Below are 14049 nucleotides of genomic sequence, written 5' to 3' on the forward strand. Positions count from 1 at the left end.
CCATTTTCAGATACACAGTTTGTTTCCATTGTTTCTTTATTGCTCACAATGATTTAATAAATTTCCTTTTACATCTATCAATTCCTTTATATTCTTGAAAATAATGACATTATATTAAAGGACATACAATTTTAAACCTTTTGCTACATGTTGTCAAATTGCTTTCCAAAATAGTTGCACCAGCTCACACTTGCCCTCCCCCTCTTTAACACAAATGAGTTTATTTCCTAATGTCACTGGATTTATAGTTCACTCTGGCTTTGTGACTTCTAATTGTTGCCAAGTTGATAAGGAGGAAAATGATTTTATTTTCATTTTTCCAACTACAAGTCATGCTATTTCTCCATTGTGATCATTGTGAATTTTTTGTTTTGCAAATTGCCTGTCGGTTTTTCTACTGAGAAGTTCAATTTTTGTTATAATAAATAATATAAATATTTATATAAATATTATATAAATATGATAATTTTGTTATAATAAGCCACACAGGTGCCCCACTTTTATAATTTTTTACTTTATACTCTTAGAGGCTTTTTCTACCGCAAGATTATATAAACACTTACCTACATTCTCTTCTTTAAGTTCTTTAATGAGTTCATTTTTTTAGATTTAGTTCATAAGCCATCCGGAATATATGATAGCATCATAACGTTTTTAATTCTTAATTTTAATTATATTCCTATAATTGAACATTTGTTCAAATATCTTCTATTTCTGTGGTTTTTAGAACTCCAATTTCAAATAGTGGAAAGCTGGTGCCTGGGTGGCTCAGTCGGGTCAGTGTCTGACTCAGTTTCAGCTCAAGTCATGATCTCATGGCTGGTGAGACCCAGCCCTGCATCAGGCTCTGTGCTGACAATGTGGAGACTGCTTGGATTCTTTCTCTCTCTCTCTCTCTCTCTCTGCCCCTCCCCTGCTAGCTCGCTCTCTCTCTCTCTCTCTCTCAAAACCAATATTAAAATAAAAAATAAAATAAAATAGTGGAAAGCTTTCTCTAAACAAAATCTTATGAGGAACCATTTTGTGTATTACAAATAAAAGTAGAGCTGTATCAGTTGAAGCAGAGGTAAGGAGAAAGAGACAGAGGAATGGATTTTTTGCATCAGCCTGCAAGACTTCACAGAGTACCATTTGCAAATCATTTTTCCACACAGATATGAAATACCACTATTATGTTGTGTTATTTATCTGACTTGGGCCTGTTCTAACCTTTCTGTTCTACTCTGCTGATCTGGTCATTTAGGCTTCCCCACCGCCCTGCTGTTTTAATAGAACTCAAAATGTACTTTGATATCTACACTTTACACACACTCACTCACTCACACACATCCCCGCTTTCTTGCTTTCCCAAAATTTTCTTGGATACTTGGGTGTATTTTTCCACATGAACTTTTTAATGAATCCACTATTCCTAGCCTTCCCTGAAACCCAATAATATTTCAGGAGGATTACATCAAATTTGTAAATTCATTTGGGGCCAATTGACCTCCTAATATTGAGTCTTTTGGTCACAACCCATATGTATTCCCATATTTCAACTTAATTTTTTCCTTTAATAAAGTTTACTTGAGTTTTACATATTTCTTATTATGTTTCTAACTAAGTCTTTTACAGGTTTTATTATTGGAATCTCAATAATAAAATCAGCAGGGCGGTGGGGAAGCCTAAATGACCAGATCAGCAGAGTAGAACAGAAAGGTTAGAACAGGCCCAAGTCAGATAAATCTCTGTTTATTATCAATTCATTGGGAAACTTGATTTTTTTATGATTCTCTTGATTTAAAAAAATTTTGGGGTGATTCTTTGGGGTCAGTAATCAAACCATTACCAAAGAGTAATCTGACCTGTGCCTCTTATTTATTTTTCAAATCTAATGGCATTGGCTAAATATTCAAGAAGAAGGTTAAATAAATAAAAGCGGTGCTAGGGAGAATTCTTTTTGACTCTGACTTTGACAGCAATGTTTCATGTGGTAGCCATTAAATATCCTATAAACTGTTAATTTGAAATAAGTTTTCCAAGATGTTGTTAAGGAAAAATAGCTTTCTATTCCAAATTTGGTAAAAGTCCTAAAAAAAAAAGATTCTGAGTTCCATCAAATCTTTTTCACGTCTGATTGTCTTTCTCCTTTCAACTATTAATAAGATTAATTCCATTGATATATTTCCTCTTATCAAGCCATCTCTGAATTTCTGGAAGTTATTGGCTAATCGTATATTGTTATTTTAATACAATGCTGTGTTTGATTTGCTCCTATTTTATTTAAGAATTCTACATATGTGCTTGTAGGAGAAATTAGGCCATCGTGTTTGAGTTTTAATAGTTAGGTTTTGGTATCAATGTTACATTAGCTTCATAAAATGACTTAGGAAGTGAAATCTAATATCATGATTTTAATAAATCATATGCTCCCAGGGTAAGTTGCAAACACAGTTCATAATCAGTAAATGATGAAATATTTTATTTACATCAATGACACATCCCTAAGCCATAGACAGGTCAGTAGCAGCTCCCAGATTTCTCCCTGGAAGGACTTAGGGATGCGATCTGGTTATAAGTTGGGGTAAAGGATTTGTCTTAAAACTTCACTGCATAGCCAACTCGCTCTGTATACTTGATTATATGTTTAAGTGGGTAGCTTTGGGAGGCTGATGGAAATTACAAAAAGGCTAAAGCCATCCTAAGCCATCATTTGTCACCCTCACTGCTGGAGGAGATGGACTTGTTTCCCAAAATAGACTTAGACAAAAACAGCTGGAAAAAAAAAAGAAAGAAGAAAATAAAGCCAGACTCCCCCATGGGACAATTGTGATGAAAACAGGAAGACTCAAGTGAAAGCAATAGCTTGAGAGTGTCACAGGGAATCTGATTGGTTAGGATTCAAGGATTAAATGCTTGCGGAGGTAGAGGAGGGGGTGAGGGAAGCAAATCAAAAAAGCAAATGTTTGAGCTGTGACAGTGAGAGAAGGAGTATGAGGCTGAGCACAAGAATCAGGAAAAGAGTGAAGTAGCCATGATTAAGAGCAGGAGTAGGTGGGAGGGAGCAGGGGAGGGAGGCTGAACTAGGAGCATATTCAGGCCGCTTTGACCCTTCTCAGCAATGGTGGCTTTGCTCACTCTCTTTTCTGCCCATCACCTGAGCTAATCCGAACTGAGTGTGAAGAGTATTAATAACCTTATATCCAATCAGGTTGCCTAGAGCCAGTCCTCTGGAGGTAGTTCTGCTCTGCAGTAGGCCCTGTGTGAATATTAGAGATCCAAATGACCACCAAGCTGTAAGCATCCATTAACCAGACTGACTAACCAGTCCCATGCTCATCCTGGCTACTCCACATGAATAAGTAGCTGTTTACATTTTGCCACTCCTAGGAAACTACAGATCTGTCTTGGCAAGGGGCTAGAGCCACAGCTCCATCGGATTGGGGGTTGGCAGTTGCTCTCAGGTGCTCTGCACTTGAGGGCCACTGAACTTGATTGGAGGGAGGGATACTCAACCACCTGTTCTGGAGGCTTCAGCTGCTCTCCATACAGCATCATCCTTGAGAACATGCTTAGAAGTAAGTGTTGCTTCCCACAGTGTTGTGCTGGGCACCAATATCACCTGAGGATTTGGTAGAAATGCAAATACTTGACCCTATCCCAGAACTACGGAATTAGGAACTCTCTCTGGAGGAGAGGAGGCATGTCGGCATGTGGTATTAACAAAGACTTCATGCAATTTTGATGTGTACTAAAGTTTGAGAACCATTGTCCTATGGGGAGGCCAGAGTTCTGCTGGGTCATCCTTTCTCTGGCCCTCTGGGGTATCATCTTGAGATAATCACTCCTATGTCCCACTGGCTCACTTGGTCCTGCTCACCCCATTCACTCTCACCGGCTCTGTCCCCTCCTCTGAAGGAGGCAGCGCTCTAGCCCTTCACAGTCAAGGAAGAATGCCTTGTCTTGTTCCTTCATCAGCAGGGTCAGATGGGAACCCCTGGACCCTGTATATTCCTGGCAAGATTCCTCCCTCAAAATTCAGTCTCAAACTATTATCTTCACTGTGACTATCCATGCCAATTTTATTATGCCTTTATTCCTTCATCCCCAGGACTCTAGTCCCCTTACAAACTTGCACATTCCATGTTTTGATACTACCTTCCACCCCTCCCAACTCCTCACAGCACCTCTGCTGAGCCCTCTGGAATTCATGATTTAGCATCAGCAAAATCCCCTGCGACCTTAATCTCCTCTCTCAACATTTGCCTCACTTCGCTGTTGCATTTGAAGGCTCTAGCTTTAGGATTCTGAGACGGTGGCCCACATACCGCCTGAAGTTGGAGTCCTTCATGCTCTTCATTGTCACTTCCTCCCTCCTTCCTCCTTAAAAATCCCAGCTTTGGATCTCATCACCCTCTAGCATCCACAGCTGCTCCTTATCATAGTCATCTCCCACCTCCAAGTTACTCCTACCCACTTCTTGAAGATCGTAGCTCTGTTTCACAGCACTACTGTTATAGTTCTTCAGGGCTGCCATATATAAGGGATCTTTTCCATAAACTGACCTCTCAGTTCCTTGACATCCTTTCCTCCAACTATCTGTTCATTTACCTTATCTTGTCTAGTCACTTCCATGGTCATATCCTAGATCTTGTGATTACCAACAACTTATACCCGCCATGATCCTACTCTGGTCACTTTTAGTCCAATTCAAAGTGTGCTTTGGGCCCACCAGAACATTGCTTTCCTGATGTTGTCACTCCTTAACCAGTCTAAGATTCATGGTCTGTCATCTTAACCATTCCCTTGAACACAACCTTAACACTCTTGCCCCTCTCACTTCAGGCTGGAGTGGGGGAAACTGCAACACTGTTCAAATCCAACTCTCTGCACCCACAGTAACTAATCTCATTAGAAATACATGAGTTCCCAAAAGCTACCAGTAAGTTATATCATATTCCTCTCTTCTCTCCCACCCTCCCATTAAACTGTCTCACACTTTATTATCACTCCTCAAATTTCCAGGACTCTGCCAGCATCCTCACTCTCAGTAAACGACTTTGCTCCTATTTCATTAAAAAACAGACTCAGGGGCACCTGGGTGGCTCAGTCAGTTGAGCATCCAACTCTTGATTTCACTCAGGTCATGATCCCAGGGTTGTGGGATTGAGCCCTGCCCACGTAGGGTTACAACGTGAGCAGGATTCTCTCCCTCCCTCTCTCTCTCTCTCTCTCTCTCTCACTCACTCACTCCCCCTCCCTTTCTCTCTAAAAGAAATATGATAAAATGGAAGCAATCACAAGAGAATTTCTGAAGGTCCTACCACCATATCTACTTGTCTTTTTTTTTTAATGTCTACTTATTTTTGAGAGACAGAGAGACAACATAAGTGGTGGAGAGGCAGAGAGAGGCAAAAAGAATCCAAAGCAGGCTCTGTGTTGTTCAATGAAGAGCTTAAACCCAAGAACTGTGAGATTATGACCTGAGTCAAAGTCAGATGCTTAAATGACTGAGCCACCCAAACACCCCCCTACCTGCCTTCTCACATCTGTGCCCATAATGTTCCACATTCTCTGTCACTGCTGTAGAGGAACTACTGGTGCTCCCATTGAAGCGTCATCCTACCACATGAATGGTAGACCCTGTCTGCTCTCACTCATCAAGTATAATCTCTCCTCTCTATCCACATCATCAGCTTTTCTCTGCCTCCTGGATTTTCTCCATTAGCATTTCAGAACACTCTCATTTTTCAAAACTTTCTCTTATTTCTACTCACCCTTCTAACCACCTATTTCTTTCCTGCCCTTTACAGCTAAACTGTTTGAATGAGTTATCCATACTCATTGTATCCATTTCTTCCATTCTCTTTTCAACCCACTCCAGGCATACTCCTATTCTGACTGCTCCACTAACGCTGCTCTAGTCAAGGTCCACATTGATCTGTCTTTTTTTTAATCAGTTGTTCACTCTTTCCTCATTGAACACTTTCTTCACTTGGCTGGAGGACATTCTCCCTCTTGGATTTTATTCTACTGCACTGGTACTTCTTATTGTTTGGTGCCTGTTACTAGTTCCACCCAGGACTCAATCCACAGTCCCGTCTACTGATTCACCCCTTCTTATCCCCAGCCAAGGCAGGTCTGTTTCCTTCACCCACCATGTCCCTAGATTATTCAAGTGTAGGCAATTTTCCTCAGGAGATTCTGCACCCAACTGGTTCCTAAAATCTCAGTTCTGCCTGATAGGTTAGTTTTTCTCTGATTGTCCATGAACCTAAACTGTTGAGGTCTCATAATGCTGGGAGGCTCCTTCACCCCTGGTAATGACAACAGGAGAGAAGGAATAATGTGCAAGTGTAAAGTAAGGATGGTAGCCAAATGTCAAAAGGCCAAGGGAGATAGAAAATCCCCTTACTTGGTTGCTGTAATTATACAGACAAATTGGCATGTTTGTGGTTTCTTTCACACCTACACATGAGCCAAAGATACCCTCAAAGAGTAAGCCTATGCTATATACTAGTGCCCCAGGGATGAGACTCTGCCAGAACCAGCTTTCTCCTATTCCTCATCTCCAGACACAGACCCTATGAGAGTTTTCTGCCCTGTTTTTACTCCCTCTTGGATCTGATGATTGTTCTCTCTCTCTTGATACTACCTTCATTCTAGAACTTGCGTTTGGTTTCCTTGTGCCCTACCCCATAGGAATGAGCCTGATCCTTTCCGCCTCCCAGTCCAGGTCCTAAACCACATGGTTAAAATGTATGGGGCATATATTCTTGAAGAAAAACAGACTGCAAAGTATTTTAAAGAGAGGAAATGCAGAAGAAAGTGAAAAAACACAGAAGTCAGCTCAAGGTCAAGGATACTCAAGAGAAATTTTAAGTTGGAATTGGAGGAGCTTATTTAAAGACAGAAGAAAGGAGCTCCTGGGTGGCCTCAGCTGGTTGTGTCCAAATTCTTGGTTTCGACTCAGGTCATGATCTCACAGGTCCATGAGATCGAGCCCCATGTTGGGCTCTGCACTGACAACGCCAAGCCTGCTTGGGATTCTCTCTCTCCTTCTCTCTCTGCCCCTCCTCCTCTCATGTTCTCTCTCTCAAAATAAATACACATTAAAAAATAAACAAAATAAAGACAAAAGGGAAGAGGAGAGAGAAAAAGAGAAAGAGGATGGTAAATGGAAACATAAATATGACACTCAAATCCCCTAAGAGGTATAAGACAGCCTTTCTCTATGATTTTAAGAAAAAAATCAAATAGCTGACATTAATTATTTTCTTTGAGCCCCACACAGTTCAAAGTGCTTCATATATTGACTCAATTGATCCTCATTCTGATCCTATGAAGTAGTTTCTGTTCATATCCTATTTAATACATGGGAAAATAGGCAAAGAGAGATATAGCAACTTGCCCAAAATCAGATAGATAGCAAGCAACAGAGTCAGAGTTTGAACCCAAAGCCTCATGGTTTAGCACTGTGCTCTTAACCACCCCATGGTACTGTCTATGAAGGATAAAGATAAACTCTTGGCACATCAATATGTGGACTAGGGTAAGCCATCTGGGAACTTGCTTTGAGTCATCCCACATTTTTGTCCTTAAAGGAAGCAGTAAGAAGGTCTAGAGAAGTACTATCCAATAGATATATAATGTGAGCCACAGACACAAGCCACACAGCCTAATCTTTAATTTTCAGTAGCCATTTTTTAAAAGTAAAAAGGAATATGTGAATTTCTTTTAAACTTAGTTTATCCAAAATATTATAATTTAAATATTAAAGTCAATATTATAATACCATTTACTGTTAAATCAATATTTAATATCATATTAATATTATATTAATTTAATATTATGTATAGTAATTAACAATATTATATCAATTGCTAAGATATTTTACATTCCTTTTTTCATACCAGGCCTTTGAAATTCATCGTATATTTTAAATTTATTGCATAACTTAATTTAGATTAGCCACATTTCAAGTGCTCAGTAGCGATGTGTGGCTTGTGGCTGCCATATTGGAGAGTGAAGCCTAAAAAACAAGAAACAAAACAAATGAACATAGGGGAAGGAACAGAAAAATCAGATATTTTGAGAGACAGAGAGAGATAGACCACAAGTAGGGAGGGGCAGAGGAAGAGGGAGACACAGAATCTGAAGCAGGCTCCAGGCTCTGAGCTGTCAGCACAGAGCACGATGCGGGGCTCGAACCCACGGATTGGGAGATTGTGACCTGAGCCAAAGTCAGATGCCCAACCGACTGAGCCACCCAGGTGCCCCCAAAATATCTCTTTAAAAAAGAGCTAGTGGTAGGAGGAGTGAGAAGGAATTGAGGATATAAATGGAGATTAGGTATTTAAGGAGAGAGAAAAATCTAGAACACCTGTGGTTAAGACAATATAACTCAATATGAGTATATATCTTTATGTATATATATACACACACATGTTGAGTGCAAACAGGTCCAGAATTTATGATTCATAGGCCAGCAACCATGTAACCCATAAGTGAATAAATTAATAAGTCAATAAAGACTTACCATCCCCCCACAAAATACCCAAGGCTACTTTATAGAATATAGTCTTTATTTGGGCAGATAATTCCAAGCTGTCTCCCATCTGTCCATCTCTTGTCGAATTTGCAGTATGCTGTTCCCAGTGGTCAGTTATGGTAGCCTCCTCTCTTGTCTAGCATTGATAACCCCTTTCTCCTCATTCCCTTGAGCATCACTCCTCATTTCAGACTCCCATGGAAAACACGCTGACCTTGGACTCATAGTCAGCACCTTTGCCGTTTCCATACCCACACCTTTCCCTCAGCCAGTTTTATTAATAACACAAAACCTCATCCTGTGGAATTACACCAGAAACGATCCCACTGAAAACCTCCCATTCATCATGCTATCCTTCATTTTATTTAATGCCTCCCTTTATTTAAAGTTTGTCTTCTCTTTAGTAGTGAATGTTCATTAAGGATTCAGGATCCAGAGAATTGTTTAAATGCTATTTAGATTAGGAATCACAGGACCGTTTGCCTGGAGGCCAGATTAGAGGACAGGAGTTGGAAAAGGGAAGCAAAATGATTGCGGAAATGTGTATCTATAAATATATTTTAAAACTATATGGCAATGTAATAGCTATGAAATTGAATCTTCTTCCTTAGGGTAAGTAGGTAACACAGTATCAGAGCAGAATAACCCCCTTTTCCAAGTTGGAAGATATCGTCCTTTGATCAAAAGCGTAAGATCCTTTCATTTTCCCCACGACAGTCAGTGTTTCAATTTCAAAGGCCACTCGCTGTTTCTGATCTGTTATCAGTCAGGCAGACTCAACACACAGAGAGAAAGCCACTTTAGTATAAGCTGTCTCTTTTATCACAAATGCAGACTTGAGGATCCCGATCTGCTAAAACGGTACAGCTGGAGACGAAAAGTGGAAGTGAGGGCAGAGGAAAGCCAGCTTCATGATGGGAAGTTGCAGACCTGAGTCGAATGTAGGTGAAATATGGAAAGTTACCTATGTGGCTAGATGAATCCCTTTGTTTCTGAGCTAGTTTCCTTCGTAAGATTAGAATTGCCAAAAGAAAAATACCAGGATTGGGCATAAATATGACAGTGCAACTAGAAAAGGACATACGTTAGTCTACCCAAGTACCTAATATGTGCCAGGCCCAGCACTGTCTTTTTAAATACAGCAAACCTCACACTCGCCTCTGATGAGGAAAGAGAGACTCAGAGAAGTTAGACACTTGTCCATTGGTATGCTTTTAAGTGAAGGAGCCATTTTTCAACCCCCTGCCTCTCTTTCCCTAAAGCCTGAGCTCTTTCTTATATTTTCTTTCTTTTTTTCTTTCTTCCTTTTTAAAAATTCTCCTTCTCCTCTAGCACACTGCCTCCATAGAAACAGAGAGAGGCTTAGGCGTGTTGGTCTGTGGGCTGGTTTAGCCAGAAGGACAAGCCTGACCACACAAATATTTGTTTTCATTTTGTCCATTCTGTGGACATCATAATTGTGCCCCCCTCAGAAAAGGCTTTGGTCAAATAAATACAAGACACATGAAAAAATCTCTGCCTCATCCCCCACGACATAAATCATATTTGCCAAAAGTTGTCAAATTTGCTAAATTGGTGGTTCACCAGGTCCAACCAGTCTGCTGGGTCACCCACATGCTTAACTTCAATGGGAACACGATGTAATGTTCCCTGACTTTTGTTTTCAGGCGCTCTTTATGTCACTTTTTCATATTATCCACTCAACAGTGTTTGTTATTCAACAAAAAACAATTGGACAAAGGACAAAAAGGCAAATGACAGCTGGAAGGAAATGACAATTGGTGCTGAGCCAAGCATGAACCATATCTTCAGTCCCATAATAAATGTGTTTTCCCAACTAGTTTTGTTTTGTATGTATTTACTTCTCTGTTGCTTTGCATGTATTTTTGTGACTGAATTCACTTTGGGTTTTTTTTTTAATTATAAAAATACATGCAAACTGCAGAAATAATATTAAAGTGTTGAATTTGGCATGGATTCTTTTATAATCTTCCTCTATAGGCTATATAAACTCTTATAAATATATGAAAGTTTGTCCTTTTTATAAAAATGATATATGATATACCCTATTCAATAATTTGTATTTTGTTAAAAATATATAATGCATATCCCTCCAGATTAGTACATTTAGATTATACTTATTATTTTTTAAGTAGTTACATCATTTTTATTTATACCTATATCAAAATATACTTATTCCTTTAGAGATGAACATTTAGGATGTTTCCAAATCTTTGGTTGTTTTTGTTGTTCTAGCATAATAATTACCATTACAACAAATTTCCTTGAGAACATATCCTTATATATATAAGTATATACACTTCTTTCATAATAAGAGATAGTCCCAAAATAGAGCAAATAACTCCAGGCCTATGCGCATGTTTTAAATTAACAATATAATTGAGATACAGACCTTAAGTATAAGGCTAAATTGATTTTTTTAATATTTTATTTATTTCTGAGAGACAGACAGAGACAGCGCGATCAGGGGAGGGTCAAAGAGAGAGGGAGCTACAGAATGGGAAGCAGGCTCCAGGCTCTTAGCTAGCTGTCAGCACAGAGCCTTACACGGGGCTCGAACCCACGAACTGCGAGATCATGAGCTGAGCTTATGTCAGACACTTAACCAATGGAGCCACCCAGGTGCCCCTAAATCGATTTTTACAAGTGCCCATGGAACTGACACCCCATCAAGATACAGAACATTTCCATTATTCTAGAAAGTTCTCATGTGTCCCTTCCTAGTCAAACCTGCCCTCCCCACGCCAATAAATCATGATATGATGTTTCCTGTTTCATAATTTACTGTAATTAAATTCAAAAGTTTGCACCCCTTTGTGTTTGGCTTCTTTTGTTCAGCATAGTAGCTATGCCTTCATTCCATTTTATTATATGGATGTACCAAAATGTTCATTCCTTTTTAATTGTATGAATATTCTGTAATCAACCATTCTTCTGCTGATGAATATTTAAATCATTTCTGGTATTTTTCTAATTATAATAAACTTCCTCGCACTCATGTCTTTATGTACTGGCCCTTGTTTCATCAAAGATGTAGCCCCCAAAACAGGATTTTTTAAATTCCTTAAATTTTCATTTTGTCATATGCTGTCAGATTACCTTCCCAGTAGGTGATAGCAATTCACACTCCTACCAGCCCATGTCCCCACACTTTTATCAGTCTGAGGAGCTTTTTGGATTTTGGGGGTACTGACCTCTAAACATCAAACATTCATTCATGAGAGCACACTTAGCAAAATACTAAAAGTACACATACAAAACACAAACTTTGCTGTTTGAGCACTTTGCTGGCCACTGGTGATAAAAAGTTAAACAAAGCTTAACCTCATCCTCGAGTGGCTTACAAACCAAATGAGAAAAGTAATATGACTGAGGCACCTGAGTGACTCAGTTATTTAGGCGTCGGGCTTTTGGTTTCTGCTCAGCTCATGATCTCACGGTTTGTGAGTTCATACCCCATATCAGACTCTGTGCTGACAGTGTGGAGCCTGCTTGGGATTCTCTCTGCCCCTCCCCTGCACACTTTCTCCCTCAAAAAGAAAAAAAAAAATCTATAAAAATTTTGAAAAAAAAAAAGAAAAGCAATATGATTCGTGCAAGAATGAAGGTTTTCATATGGTGCAAAAGAGGAGATTTGGGAAAATCAGATTGGGAGGTCATGTAAAACATGTTTGGACAAGTGCTTGTGAGTGCTAGTTTGATGAAGTAAAGAGTCTGTTGGGTAATGAGGGAAAGAGTATTCCAGAAAGACAGATGAGACTGGGAGCAGCCGTGGACGCACCAAAACACTGTCCACCTTAATTAAAGAAGACTATAGGGACATGACAATTAGATGCAAAGAGTGGCCACAGAGAACAAAAGTGCTATAAAAATTGGTGAAATGCTATGTTGTATGTTTTAAATATATCTTCCTAATGTAACATTGTATGTCGACTATTTTTTTTAATTGGTGAAATTTGAATGAGGTCTATAAATTAGGTAATGCTATTTTATTGATGTTAAATTTCTTGAATTTGCTAACTGCTCGTGTTTGTGTAAGTGAATGACTTTGTATTTAGGAAATACATACTTGGATAAAAGGAGTATAAAGTCTATGATTTACTCTCAAACAGTTCAAAAAACAGGTAGATTAGAGATAGATGGTAGAAAGAATGATAAGCAAATGTGTTAAAATGTTAACAATTGGTGAATTTAGGTGAAGAATGTATGGGAGGTCTTTGTTCTAATCTTGCAATTCTTCTGTTTTGAAACGCCATCAAAATAAATGTTTTCTGTATTAATATTTAAAACACAATAATGCCTCAGTGACCTCCAGTTGGTTCTACATGACTAGAGTGAGTGATACAAACGGAAAGTGGTGAGCACAGAGGCAAGCAAAGGCAAATTCTTGACGGGCCTTGTTCTTGGCTGAGAAATTTTAATTCTATTCTGGAAGCCATGTGGAACAAAGGCATGCATTTTTAAAAGAGTACTTTCGAAGCTTGGAGGGGTGGGGAGATGGGTGCAGAGTGGGACCAACTGAGGCACCAGCTGGGCGGCCATCACGATGACTCAGATGAGTGAGGGCCTCGCTGAGACCACGGCTGAGGGAAGAGAGAGCAGGGCACAGCGACCTTATCCAGTAAGATTCTGCATGACCTAGAAATTGAAGGATGCAGAAGGATTCCAGCTTGTGAAACTTGTTAGATAGCAGTGATTGTCACCAAAATAGAAAACAGAGGTACAGGGGAGACTTTGGAAGGAAAGATAATAGGTTCTGGGTTGACTATGACAAGTTTAAAGGATGCATGGAAAATTCCAGGGGAAACCACAGAGCTTCAAGACCAATCTGGACATGAGACAGACTTCTAGGTCACCTGCACGTAGGCACCTTGGGCTCTTATAAAGAACTGGTTCTCCGCCACTACCAAATTAACACCTTCTTAGGGAATGCTGTTTTTAAAAGGAGGCTAAACGTGGTAAGTGGTTATCCTACTAAACCCACAATATCTTCCTCCAAGTACCTGTGGAAACAGATCCACTCAAAAACTATATTCACCACTGCTCCAGATTGAAAAATGTGAAGACATTTCCATTAAATGCAGGAGAGGTGACCTGTTATGCAAAAGAGAGTCAGTGTTCATTGCACCGTTTGAGCCGGCAGAGCATGGTAGCTCTGAAGAAGAGAAAAGGTCTGACTCATCTCTACACTTACCCCTCGGCCCAGCCTGATTTCACAGAGACTAGATGCATCCAGCCATGCCCGCTACACCACCACCACCGGGCAAGAATGCTTCCTGAAGCAGCCTGTGTTATGCCATTTCCTCTGATAACAATTAGGAGGGAAAATGAGGATCTGGGAACTTCTGAGAAGTGCAGATTACTGGGTCCCACATCAGTCGTACTGAAGCAGAAATTGCAGAGGAGCCTAGCAATGGTGTTTCAAGAAACCCACCAGGTGACTGAGACGCACAGCAAAGTGGGCCAACTACTGTAACAAACTGAAGTGAAGAAAATGA

At 39.7% G+C, this 14049-nt stretch overlaps 1 long non-coding RNA gene across 3 annotated transcripts in view; it reads right to left on the reverse strand.

The window, feature by feature from the left end:
* Positions 1-12935: 12935 nt before the first annotated feature.
* LOC115292866 overlaps positions 12936-14049 on the reverse strand; it is a 56357-nt gene continuing 55243 nt past the window's right edge. For 2 of the 3 annotated variants that reach the window (XR_003909183.1, XR_003909181.1), the window contains exon 4: positions 12936-13189. This is a non-coding gene — a long non-coding RNA (uncharacterized LOC115292866). Of the gene's footprint in view, positions 13190-13554; positions 13646-14049 lie in introns of all 3 variants that reach the window. The other variant, XR_003909182.1, reaches the window with a different exon arrangement.

Source organism: Suricata suricatta, chromosome 5 (assembly GCF_006229205.1).
Source record: "Suricata suricatta isolate VVHF042 chromosome 5, meerkat_22Aug2017_6uvM2_HiC, whole genome shotgun sequence".
NCBI classification, from domain to species: domain Eukaryota; kingdom Metazoa; phylum Chordata; class Mammalia; order Carnivora; family Herpestidae; genus Suricata; species Suricata suricatta.